Source organism: Podarcis erhardii, assembly GCF_964252035.2.
Source record: "Podarcis erhardii genome assembly, chromosome: 2".
NCBI lineage: Eukaryota > Metazoa > Chordata > Lepidosauria > Squamata > Lacertidae > Podarcis > Podarcis erhardii.
Window position 1 is genome coordinate 7,621,424 of NC_138498.1, and position 13,480 is coordinate 7,634,903.

Here is a 13,480-nt window from a genome sequence, read left to right on the forward strand (position 1 = left end):
CCGCAACCCCACAGGCACTGTGATTCTCCAGCGGTTTGACTTCACCCCCGGAGGTGTACACCATTGTCTCTTGAGACAGACGGATGCCAACAACAACAACAATAGGCAACACTCGTACATAGCTGTCAACTTACAGATTTGAAAATAAGGGACCAGCAGCCTCGAAAATAAGGGATCAGCAGCCAAAATAAGGGATTTTCCAAGCACAGGTATGTTAAACTTCTGAGCCCCTCCGAGCCAAAGGCAGAAAGCCCAGCCAGCAGCCAAACAAAGCCTCAAGCGGTGGTTCCCATAGTGCAGCAACCCGGCAAAGGGGATGCAGCAAGGAAAACCACCGTCGCCTCTCCGCTGGGAAGCGCTGAGCAAAGGCGAGTCCCCAGGCAACACGGCTGATTTGATCAGCACAAGGCATGCCAGCTCCATCCCCCAGTTGTTCTTAGACTCATTATTGGGTGAGCAATGCAGCCAAGCAACACAGTTGGAGCCTCCCTCCTCCCTGGCTGCTTCCTTTGAAACCCAGGAAATTTAAGAGACATCATCAATAAGGGACAGCAGCAGAACATGGTGCTGGGATAAGGGACTGTCCCGCCAAATAAGGGACGCTTGACAGCTATGCACTCGTATCTATCTTCCATCTTCCATCCAGGCAAGGAAGAGGCATTATTAGAAATCAAGTACCCTAGAGTCATCCGTGACTGGACCTAACGGTCAGGGGTACCTTTACCTTTTTACTCCTGGTGAGGACTGTGACTCAGTAGGATGTGTGGCCTGGGGAAAATCTCAAGGGGCAAACAGAGGCCAGGAAGGTTACATTTGGCCCCTAGGTCTGAGGTTCCTGACCTCCCCACCCACCCACCCACCCACCCTGCCCACACACACATGAAGGGTTTCTGCCATATGCTGTCACAAGATAATCCAGGGCACTGTTCTGTAAGGAGAGATACTTTTGCTGCAGCTGCTCAGAAGCACAGCATAATTCACCTGCCATGAATCTTAAAAGAAAGAAGCATGGCCAATAAACCAAATGAACAAAGAGTTGCACTGCAACGCTGATGGACAATGAGAGCAGGGTGGTATACTTTGCAGAGTCCTCTGTTCTTATACAAAATTCACAACCATAGGATGTAGGGGTGTTCATTCAGTTAGATGGCTTCAAAAGGAGATTTGGCAAATTAATGGAGGATAACATTATCAATGGCTACCAGTCACAAAGGCTTTATACTTTGGGGAACAGCTAAGGGCAGTTCTGGTACTTACGCCATGCCTGCAGTCTTTCTATACCATGGGAGATAAAGTGCTAGATGTGGCTGTGGACTGATCCTCTTCTGATATCCCTATATAAAGGACCTCCTATCTGGTTTAAAGGTGCACACAGGACAACTGGTCACAGTGTTCTCCACTAAGGTGAGATGTTTTGCCTTTCTATTTAAATTAAAAAAACCCTCCCCTAAATTTACGTCAGTACATATCAATTAGCATAAATATGCAGAATATATGCAAATATGTGTGTGTTTGTAATTTTTATTTAGCGTGCTGCGTTTCCTCTTTTTGGGCAGCATGTAAGTGGCTACCCTAAATGGAAGACACCCTAAATGTGCTTTTAAGAACCATCGCAAGGCATGCTACATGGGCATCTATGAACCCCACTTCAGTCCAAAACAAAATAATGCTTCCCTCCCTCACCTTAATTGTAGCTGATGCTTGGTATCTCTTTTGTAGAGATCCCATCCAACCACAGTGGGGAAATGAAACACTGTACCTCTCAAAAAGCTCTCCTACATCCCTGCTAGCCACCCCCATTCCTAACTATGATCCAGAAATAAGCCCGTTATGTTTTGGTGAAAAGGGTTGGCTGGGGGAGGGGGTTCGGCAAATGTGACTGAGCAGCTTGCCAATGCTTCTGCAGCGATTGCTTTGACAGAAGGGAGGTGGGTGGAGCACTTACAATAGCAGTGCTTCCAGAAATATCTGGCCACAACAGAAGATTCATCAGAGTACCCAAGATTGCATGGTGCCAACCTTGCTGGTCCCTCCCCCCTCCCCCCTCCTTTCAGGTAACCAGCAGAGACTCAGCTGTGAGTGCTGCTGCCCTAACCCAGCATCTATATATCTATATTTAGCTATCTACCTATCTCTTACTGCAAGAAAACATGTCGAGTCCAGAGGCTCTGAACATGTTGATTAAGGTCATGGGAAGCTGCATTATACCATGCCAGACCATTGGTGCCATCTGTCTCAGCACTGTCTACACAGATTGGAGCAACTCTCCAGGGTTTCATATCTGGACAATTCCCAGCTCTACAAGGGATTGAACCCAGGACCTTCTGCATACAAAGCATTATATATATCTTTTTATTTTTTATTTTTTTAAAAATGATATTTTATTAGGTTTTACAAAAAGAGATAATACAAAGGAGAAACAATACATCAACAAATACAAACATTTAAACAACAATTACAAACAATTAACACACAGCAAAAAGAAAAGAAAAAGATATAAAAAACATAAAAAAGTTTAAGAATTTAAACTAAAAAAGAAAAAAGAAAAAAAGAACCTCTTTTCAAATTCTTATCCTTCATAAACTTATTTTCCTGACTTCCACCCGCCTTCCTTTCTTGTATTCCACTTTAAAATTAACTTAGCAAGTTCATTCTTATTAATTTTATCCTTTAAAAATACCTTCACATATTGTACTATTCAAATCTTCCTCCAATATCTATCCCTTTTTTCATACTCTTATATATATATCTTTTTAAAGTCTTTAACTTTATTATTACAGTGGTGCCTCGCAAGACGAAAATAATCCGTTCCGCGAGTCTCTTCGTCTAGCGGTTTTTCGTCTTGCGAAGCATCCCTATTAGCGGCTTAGCGGATTAGCGCTATTAGCGGCTTAGCGGCTAAGCGGCTATTAGTGGCTTAGCGGCTTAGAAAAAGGGGGGGAAAGGGAAAAAACTCGCAAGACTCGCAAGACGTTTTCGTCTTGCGAAGCAAGCCCATAGGGAAATTCGTCTTGCGAAGCGCCTCGAAAAACGGAAAACCCTTTCGTCTAGCGGGTTTTTCGTCTTGCGAGGCATTCGTCTTGCGGGGCACCACTGTATTTAAAAAAGCAAAGCAATAGAAAATACATTGTTTTTAGAGTTTAACACTACACACATTTTACATGTTTACATTTACAATTTATGCTTTAATCCACATTGTGACTTTTGAGTTTTCACATTATTTGATCTTTTCATACTTCATAGCAGCAGAAATATCTAATATCCGTATTTCCACAATAGTCAAAACACCAATTTTTTTGGTAACCCTTGATCTATTCCATCCAGTCTTTTCCTTTTCAAATTTGGAGCTGGGTTTTGCTGCTCTTTCAAGGCTTCAGCAGGGGAATTGGGTCTTGGCAACTGGCTTCCAGGTGTTGGTGCTGGCTGATTGCTAAAATACTTCTGTTTTAGTGCCTGAGTAGCTGTGACCCTGGACATGGGTGCTGCTGTGGGTTAAACCACAGAGTCTAGGACTTGCCAATCAGAAGGTCGGCGGTTCGAATCCTCGCAACGGGGTGAACTCCCGTTGTTCGGTCCCTACTCCTACCAACCTAGCAGTTCGAAAGCACGTCAAAGTGCAAGTAGATAAATAGGTACCTCTCTGGTGGGAAGGTAAACGGCGTTTCCATGTGCTGCTCTGGTTCGCCAGAAGTGGCTTAGTCATGCTGGCCACATGACCCGGAAGCTGTACGCCGGCTCCCTCGGCCAATAAAGCGAGATGAGCACCGCAACCCCAGAGTCGGTCATGACTGGACCTAATGGTCAGGGGTCCCTTTACCTTTACCTTTAGCTGTGACCCTAGTAGAAAGATTAAATGTCAATAAGCCTTGCATCAGTTCTAGCAAATCATCACCAACAGCACTGAAGATGTGATGAAGTGGATTCCAGGGAAACTATCCCTGAACTACAGCTCTGATTGCTTCATACTACCAAATCCCTGTTGTTGTGATGGCACTCAGGTGTCAGGCTTCAGAGAATCCAATCCCTCCCATGGTGTCAGCCAAGAAGCAGATAAAAAAGAGAGTTCTTACCAAGTGGTTTATTCAATATTCACAGAGAGAAACTAAGGAATGTGGTCTCTCTTAGAAAATGGCATTGCTCTGAGTAAGGTCCCACCCCCTCCGTCTCTCCTATTCTACACCATCCCTGTGCTGGCTGATCTGTGCTTTCTGCCTCTGAGCTTTCTGTTCTACTCAGTGCATGCCTGGTCCTGGGAGTGGGGGTGGGTCAGGAGAGGGGGTGGGTCTTTCTAAAAACATTGAGTGTGTCGACTGTCTCTCCCCTGCTGCTCTCCCAATATTTCCCAGCTTCTCCCCTCTGCAGCCTCTGAACTATGTCCTTCTGCAAACCACTGTTCTAAATCTATACTGTCCTCCTCTTCTCGGGAAGACTCAGGAAGAGGGGGACAGTCCCCACCACTCCTCCTCAGTCCAGTCCCAGACACCGGGTAGAATAAGGGCCCTGCAAATATTGCACAGACCCCCTGCCATGCCATATCCCCAGTAGAAGGGGCCAGCCCATCAAACTGGAAAGCAGGTGTGTGCTTTAATCATAGAATCATAGAATCATAGAATCATAGAGTTGGAAGAGACCACAAGGGCCATCGAGTCCAACCCCCTGCCAAGCAGGAAACACCATCAGAGCACTCCTGACATATGGTTGTCAAGCCTCTGCTTAAAGACCTCCAAAGAAGGAGACCCCACCACACTCCTTGGCAGCAAATTCCACTGTCGAACAGCTCTTACTGTCAGGAAGTTCTTCCTAATGTTTAGGTGGAATCTTCTTGTAGTTTGGAACCATTGCTCCGTGTCCGCTTCTCTGGAGCAGCAGAAAACAACCTTTCTCCCTCCTCTATGTGAAAACAACCTTTCTCCCTCCTCTATGTTAATGCAGCAGTATTCCCAACTGCAGTACTTTCCTTTTCCCCACAGGGAAGATGGGCGTGCTCAGGGACAATAATGGAGAAGGAGGCTAAGCTTCGTTCATGACTTAATGACCCCTAGTTATTGATAAGCAACCCTGCTGCTCTCAGCATAACCCTCACTTTTCATCTGCATAGCCCCATCCTGGGTTCTGTTTCATGGGGATCTTTCAGACTGTCCCTATTTTGAGGTAGAGTTCAATCACATGCTTGCAAATTCTGTCTATGCGGTTACAATTGGTCGGTGCAACAATGGCTGCTTACCTTCCACATGAGGGGAGGCGGCGGTTGCATTCCAGCATGGTTGTGGCAGCGAGGTGTCCATCCAGCCATGGAAGAACATCACTTCCTCCTCCCCTGGCCATTGGGGCTCACCTGTGGTTGTAGCCAATCGTAGGGATGCCCATTTCACCAGCAGGCAATGAGCTCTAACTGCTTGGCAAGAGCATTAAGGGTTGCTTGCAGCTGTGATTGGTTTGGCATTGAGGCGGTGGGGAGAGACTGACTCAAGCAGCAGATAAGGCATTGGGTTGGATCCTGAGTCTCATTGGGCAGTTGGTTGGGAGCCCCTCCCTGCCCACTGTCCAAGAAATCAGGCTATCCCGTTAAAGGGTTCCAGAGCATAAGTGCTTCTCTCCAGTTGCCCAGATGAGGGCTGATGAGCCATAGCACCACAAATTGGCTGATCTTGGGTGTGGTCACCCTGATTTGATATGCGTCACAGGGCGATCCTTCACCTTAGTTAACCCTGTGAAATAATGAAATAGCTGAAAGGCTGGTTGATTCAAAATACATGTCCAATGCTTGCACCAAAACCTGGTGACATCTGTAATCAATAAAGTTGTGGCCTGTTTACATCCCAAGTTGTCGTGTTTATTGCAATTTCACCTTGTCTCAGCCCATCGTTCATGACTTCAGTGTGCCTGGGGCCTGCAAACCCACCTTCTCCAAAAGATTGGACTTTTTGCGATAAGACAAGTGAAGGGAAAATGGACTGGGCAGTATTGGGTAACTTTTGCCTTGAAACAACATGATCTAACCTCCCAGCTAACAAATCTGGATGAATGCTCAGAAAACAGGTTATGTGGACGTGCCCCTAGTCACATGGCAGTGGGACAGAATGTTGGGAAACTGCCTTTTTAAATAAGAGAGAGAGAGAGAGAGAGAGAGAGAGAGAGAGAGATGAAAACCAAGCTTTGTGCAAGCTGCAGTCAGCAAACCACCATTACTGTCATCAGACCATTATTGCAGGTTACTAATTCTGCAACAGATGTACTGTCTTAGCAGTTAGCGTTTTATAATCCTCTGCTCTAAGCAACATGGTTTAAGCAATTTGAACAAGAACTTACATACCAACAAAGTCACATTTTTTTCTATGTATTAATCAAGCATGAGGGTCTCTTGTCAATTGCAACTGTTTCTAGACCCCTTCCCAAAGTCCTGGTGGTCCAGGAAGTCAGCGTCGGATCCATAGAGCTCCTGACTAGAGCCTTGAAGTGAAAATCCTCTTTTTATTACCTGGACAGGGATCAGTTTCTACAAAGAGCGATGCCCCAGGCTCAAGCTTGTCTGAGAGCCTTCTCATTTGCCTTAGATTCTGTGATCCCTAATCCTGTGTGAGGACAGATCAGTAAGGGAAAGAAACTCTGCACATGCTCAGAGACTCTTTTATTTATTATTACCTCCCAACCTCCCAAATTGAGCCTATTGGTACAAAAAACAAATTCTGGGGCTGAACCTAAGTGAACCAAGTCACAATTTAAGGCTTATTAGTAGATGTTACAAATATAGGAAAGTTCTTCCTCTAGAAGAGCTCTAACACCAATAAAAACATATTTTGGAAGCTATGTAGGACTGCTTTCTGTCTAAGAATTGGCATTTTCAATTTGGAGTAGGATTGCTGTCACTGAACCACTAAGAGTCCAAATGAAATGTCAAAAACACACTGATTAAAAGCTTTGATACCATCCACTCCATAGTAGCTCTTTATGCATCTTGCCTAATTGAAGGTGGCTCATGTCAGAAATAATCACATTTAACCTTGTGGCAAGGACCTTTGACATAATCTTGATCTCCGTGACCAATTAAGAAGGTGGCCTCTAATGAGTGCTTCACTGTTTTGCCACGTGTTGAGAATGTTAGGAGGGGGAAAGAGGCTATTCTTTAGCACATTGGGGATTGGAAATAAGGAAAGCACATGCCAGTATATTTTTGGCAAACAAAGGTAATTATATACCCACACATGCCATTTGTTTTGAAGCGGAGAGAGTCAAACCAAGACTGCAATCCTATAGACACTTATTTGGGAGCAAGAGAGAGCATGGATAAAATTGGTTTGCATGCCAGTTATACATATACACACAGAGAGAGAGAAGGAAGCAAGATAAGTTAAAAGCAGGAGCAATGGGTGATGAAAGACAAAGTATTCCCTCCCTCATTCTAAACTGTTGTGAAACCAGAGAGAAAATGGATATGACAAATATTTTCTACAAAGCTCAGAGACGACTAGGGGAAAGGGCATCGTTCAACTCTGTCTTCTTGGTTTACAGGCCAGTACCAACCAAGGGACGCGGGTGGCACTGTGGGTTAAGCCACAGAGCCTAGGACTTGCCGATCAGAAGGTTGGTGGTTCGAATCCCCGCGACAGGGTGAGCTCCCGTTGCTTGGTCCCTGCTCCTACCAACCTAGCAGTTTGAAAGCACATCAATAGGTCCCACTCCGGCGGGAAGGTAAACGGCGTTTCCGTGTGCTGCTCTGTTTCACCAGAAGCGGCTTAGTCATGCTGGCCACATGACCAAGCTGTACACCAGCTCCCTCGGCCAATAAAGCTAGATGAGCGCCGCAACCCCAGAGTCAGCCACAACTGGACCTAATGGTCAGGGGTCCCTTTACCTTTACCTTTGCCAACCAAGCTATGGGGAGGGGAGGTAAGCCAAACCACTGGGTTTTACTGCCACATTGGGTAATCTAGAATAGCTACTTTGAGCTGCATTCTGGACCCTCACCTCCAGCCCCCATGCACTTAGCTAAGGTTGTAGACCCACACAACTGTTTGTCTGTAGGGCCTGTACTTGTGATCAGGAACCCTGATTGTTCCAGGGTTCCCAATCATGCATAAAGGCCCATTTCTGCATATGCAGAGCCTATAGCTCAGTGGGCCAGCATCTGCTTTGCATGCAGACAGTCCCAGGTTCAATCCCCAGCAGTAGGGCTGAGAGAGACTTCTGCCTGAATCCCTGCCTATCAGTGTAAACAAGACTTTGATGGACCAATGGTCTGACTCAGTATAGGGCAGCTTCCTATGTTCTCATGATGCCATTCTAACAACACACTGACTGTTAATTCCTCGAATCCACTTATTCTGCAGCACTGCTTATCATTGGAGGAGACTTCAATGAATGCACGGGTGTTAACGGCGTTAACTTATACACCCATTATAATCAGTTTCCGGAATCCGATACCTATTTAGATGGAGGCACCTCCCACCTATCTAAAGATCATAGATGTAACTACTCAGGGCTTTGTTTAGCCCAGGCTGTAAGGCGGAGTGACCTGCTAATATTAAACAGTAATAGAGAGGGAGATTGGCCCCGGGAAATATACCCATTTTACAAAGTTCAGAGGCAGTGTCATAGATTATATCGCAACCTCACGATTTGCACATTAGTTTGTTATGGAGTTTGATGTGGGCCACAATATTGAAAGCGATCACCTTCCCTTAACAATGGTACTCTCAGCTCTGCAACTTAACAACTCTTCCTTAAAAACTCAGTTTATCTCCAGCTCAAACTTAGGCATAACCACAGCCAATAGAATTAAATGGATGCCATTACTTAATTTAGCATTGACTCACTTTCTTCATACAGATGATTTAAAGGCTATCCACACTGCTATTATTTCAGCTACTTCCGCTGCTGAGGCCATGAAATCATTTAAGACATTGACTGATAGGCTGCAAGGCCACTTAAGAATGGAGATTACAAACAGTGGCTCAAAAAGGTTAATAGAATCTATCAGCTGGTTTGACAAAGAGTGCAAACAGGCTAAAAGATACCTGAAGAGAGTTTACCACAAATATAAGGACACTAAATCTCCCCTCTTACTGCATGTGTCTCCCTCAGACAGAAGTATAAATTCTGATAAAATGGAAAAGACAGAAAGCAGAAAGAAATGCTTGGCACAAAGTGCCAAAATTCTGACACATTTTTTTCACACAAAAGGTGGTAAACAGATACCATCAGTCCTGGAAGTGTTCCAAGCTAAACCCCTAGCACAGTTATTGTATGGGGCTCAGATTTGGACAGGCTCTCACCTTGGATCGACGGACGCTGTCCAACCAAAGTTCCTAAGGCAAATTTTCTCTGTGCCACCCTGTGTCACAAACGCATCATTGCACCTAGAGGATAATCTTCCCTCGGTAGAATTACAGATCTGGCGTAGGACACTTAACTATTTGGCTTCGCCTAAACTCAAATTTCCCCGGTTTAATATCCGTAGTGCTGCAAGATAGTCACAAAAGCGCCTGGACTAAAATTGTCTACCAGAAACTTCACTCTTGTGGTTTATCGCCACAACAGCTCCTCACTTTGGGTTTTAGTAAAGCAAACAGTCTAATTTGTCAGCGCCTAAATGATACTGAGTGTCAGAACAACTTGGCCACAATAAGAAAATTTTGCCCATGGTATGACTAGTTTCCACCTTCCCATTTTGACTCTCTGGCACTCTATCTGCATAACCTAGCAATTCTAAAATATAGAAGCAGTTTTAGTCTCGCAAGATTGAATGTATTGCCCTCGGCTGTACTTGAGGGACAATTCAAACAGATTCCACATGAAAAACGTTTATGTCCCTGTGGAGATGGCAGTACCAAATCAGTGGCGCATGTGCTTCTGGCTTGCACTCTTTATAAAGACTTGAGGAATGAGATTATCACCCTTCTTTTATTGTCCATTCCAGGTCACCCAACCACTGTTACAGTGTCCTTTCTCTTGGCAGATCAAGATGAGCAGATGACAGCAAAGGCTGCAAGGTTTTTAGCTGGGGCAATCAGAATAAGATCCACTATTTGACTATTGATTCAAAACCCTAAAATGTATTTTATATAATTGACTTTTTATTTCTATTCTTTGTATATTGTATAGTTGTTTTATTATTGCTGTGACCGATGGCTGATGCAAATAAAGATTCATTCATTCATTCATTCACTGACTGTGAAGGTTGGAGTTGGAAACCCATGAAAAGCAGGTGAAGAAGACATTCAAATGAAGAAAATGCCGCAAGTTGTGCTAACTGGCCTGAGTAGTTTTCAATAAGCACTTAAACTCCATCATTGTTGGCACCTAACTTCTATGGGGAGGTGGGTCCTGCCCATAAGAGAAGGCCCTCTCCATGGTGACCACAAGGTGGACATCTGCAAGATGAGGTATAATCAGGAGGGCCTCACTTGCAAAGTCATCCACAAAGGTCCAAAAGCCCCCCTCCTTCTTTTAAAACAAACAAATCTGTGTCTTTAGCAGGCATAACTAGTACTTTGCACCCATTTATTTGTTTTGCAGCAGTAATCACTGAGGGTACCATTGTTTATGTTCCTAGCAATATACATAGATGCAGACGATGAATCAGTTTGTTTTGAGCCCTCTGGACAGGATAATCTAGACATTAAAAGAACTTATAAACAAAACAAAAATTTAATTAAATTATTACTTTACCTGAGAATGATGCAATGCCTGCTACAGACCTAATTTAAAGTGAAAATCCTTCTTCTCCACAAAAAGACAGTAGCACTTGCTATCATGCACCTCTTCATTGTATTTCCTCATAAGCCACTTTGACATTCAAGCCCAAGAGGAACTTTGGCAAAGAGGGTAGTTTTTGTCCCAGTTATTATTGTTATGTGAGCACACTAGCAGTTTCACAAATACCACGGCACTGCCAACTACCATGATGCATCAAGATATAAGCTCCTATGCATCAACAATAAAGGAAGTGCTAGCTTAGACAACTTCGAAAGGGGATTAGACAAATTTTCAGAGGCTGGATCTTTCAGCAGCGATGAGCCAAGATGGTTATACAGGACATGCATCTTTAATGGCAGCACATGTCTGAATACCAGCTCCCAGGAAGCAACAGTAGGAGTAGGCTATTGCCCTCACACCTTGCTTCTGAGCTTCCTAGAATAATCTGGTTGGCAGGACTAGGTCTGATGCAAGACGAGGACTAGCTCAACCTTAGTCTGACTCAGCAAGGCTCTTCTTTTGATTTTATATGTATTTCATCTTAATCAGTGGATCATGAGAAACACGGAGCTGAAAATGCCATCAGTGGTTCGTAGCCCTAGTAATATGTAAGTGTGCAGTGATGTAATGAGAAGAAGCAGACACAATGTGCCAAAACTGACCAAGTAAATTTGACCTCTCACCCCCAATGTGATATGTTGTAGGTGGTATTGAACTAAATAGTTGATCTAGTGCAAGAATTAGCACTAGCACAATGGGATTCCCTGTCCCCCCTATGTAAGTGCCCTATGCCAGCCCCCTAAATCCAGGGTTGGAGGAACCTTTAGAACAGATTCAAGGGGCAAGGGGTAGAAAACTTTGCACTGTTGGGATGTTCACTTAGTGCTATCTTGAATTCCTAACACTATAGCTTTCTATATTATTTTTGCAGTCGTCTGTCATTGTGCTGTTTTCATTGGTTGGTTCTAAAGGCAGGAGCAGAAAAAGGGGGAGACTAAGTTCTGTAGGCAATGACTTGGGTGTTAAGGGAAGGTTGTGTATATAGTTTTAGTCATTTTGGTGACGAGGAGAGAGAAAAGGGGAAATGGGGAAAGGGCAAGAGGAATTAGGTGTGGGTAAAGATGGCATTTGGAAGAATGAGAGAGAATGAGGAAGGAAGAGAATAAGGTAGGAGTGCGTTGAAGAAAGACAGTTTTAGGGTTCTGGTGACAAGGGGAAGAAAGCTGGAGAAGAGGAGGAATTGGAAAGAGGTCATATGGATGTGGGCATTTGCAGCACAGTGGAAGAACACGATGGGGAACTGGGAGAAATAAAGAGTAATTAGTAGCCAGGGAGTGGCTTCCAAGTAGTATTTTTTTCCTCCTAACTTAGGCAGAAATACTGTTGTGAGCATCTGCCTCATTCTAGGCCATCACTTTGCTTTCCACCTCCATCATTTCTCCTTCCTGAGCTTGTCATGGGGCCTTACGTCACCCTCTGCATCAGTGTGTTGTGTAGGGGGAAAAACTGATGAATGTGCATCCTGAGTGCTTTTAAATTGCTCATGTACATTGCATTACATCTATCATGCAGATGTCCTGGAAACAACCTACGTGCAGTGTTTTTGTGTTCCTATTAAAATAACATTGGGACAAGACATCATCTAATTCAGAATCCTTCAGTTTGGATCTCCATATGTTGTTGGACTACTAATCCCATCATCCATGACCTTTGGCTAGGATGGCTGGGGATGATTAATATTTGACAATATCTGGGGACCTACAGTTGAAGAACTAAGTGTTCATTTCAGTGGAGCTTGTGGGGGACAACTTTCCACTGGATGGTACCCAAAGTGAATATTTTCTTCATCTATATCATATATTTCTTTCACAAAGAATATAATTCAAAAAAAGAGTGGTGGGGGAACCATGTAAGGACTCCATTTGTTTTTGTTGCTGAAAGCCACATTAATTTTATGTTTCATTCATTATAACTTTGCACCTATCATGTCTCATTCATTAAAATGCCATACCTTGGTACTAATAATAATATAATGATTTTTTTACATTTTTGCGACCATTTAAGGTGGTGTTCAGACGAAAGCTCACAGTCACCTAGTGACCACCATTTTATTTTTTTACAGAATGTGTCATTCTGTGTGGGGGAAAGATGGCCATTATGGACAACTATCATTTCCCCAAAAGAACATGATTGGTACATTCTGGGAAAATGATGACCACTCAGAGTTGAATGTGTGGAAACTCATTCTCCTCAAAAAAAATTGTTACATTTCTTAAAACATCACTTTTAGTTGTCTTCAAGAATCCTGAGATGTTTTGGGAGAATTTTACAATAGGCAAAATCTAGTAAATATAGCCAAAATAGCCAAAATCTGGTCCATGGGGTTACGAAGAGTCGGACACGACTAAACGACTAAGCAACAACAACAACAACAACAACAACAAAGTAACAACCTTAGGATGTAAGGAGCCTCCCCATGAAATCTACTACTCTTAACATAAACTTTTTAGCTTCCCTCAAAATTTATCAAATATTTCCATGGAGAACGAATAACCTGCTTTGCTGCTAATATTGCTTTAAGCGAGATTTCAGTGCCAACATTTTTATGCCCTGGTGGAAAAAGAAATTGTGGGGTGTGGGGCGAGCTGTGAGAAAAGAAAGAAAATGTTTGCAGTTCACTTCCAGAGTTTCTGCTGTCTAACTGAATTGGCCTGTTGACAACATTATTTAGCAAGATCTGATGGTATCATAATATATGTGTATTTATGACATCTGGAGGTGTCAC

The 13,480-nt window shown here is 43.7% G+C and overlaps 1 long non-coding RNA gene across 1 annotated transcript in view; it reads right to left on the reverse strand.

Moving 5' to 3' along the window:
• The window catches only part of LOC309332517, a 33,148-nt gene that overhangs the window by 7,225 nt on the left and 12,443 nt on the right, over positions 1–13,480 (reverse strand). The gene's annotated exons all lie outside the window — the stretch shown is intronic.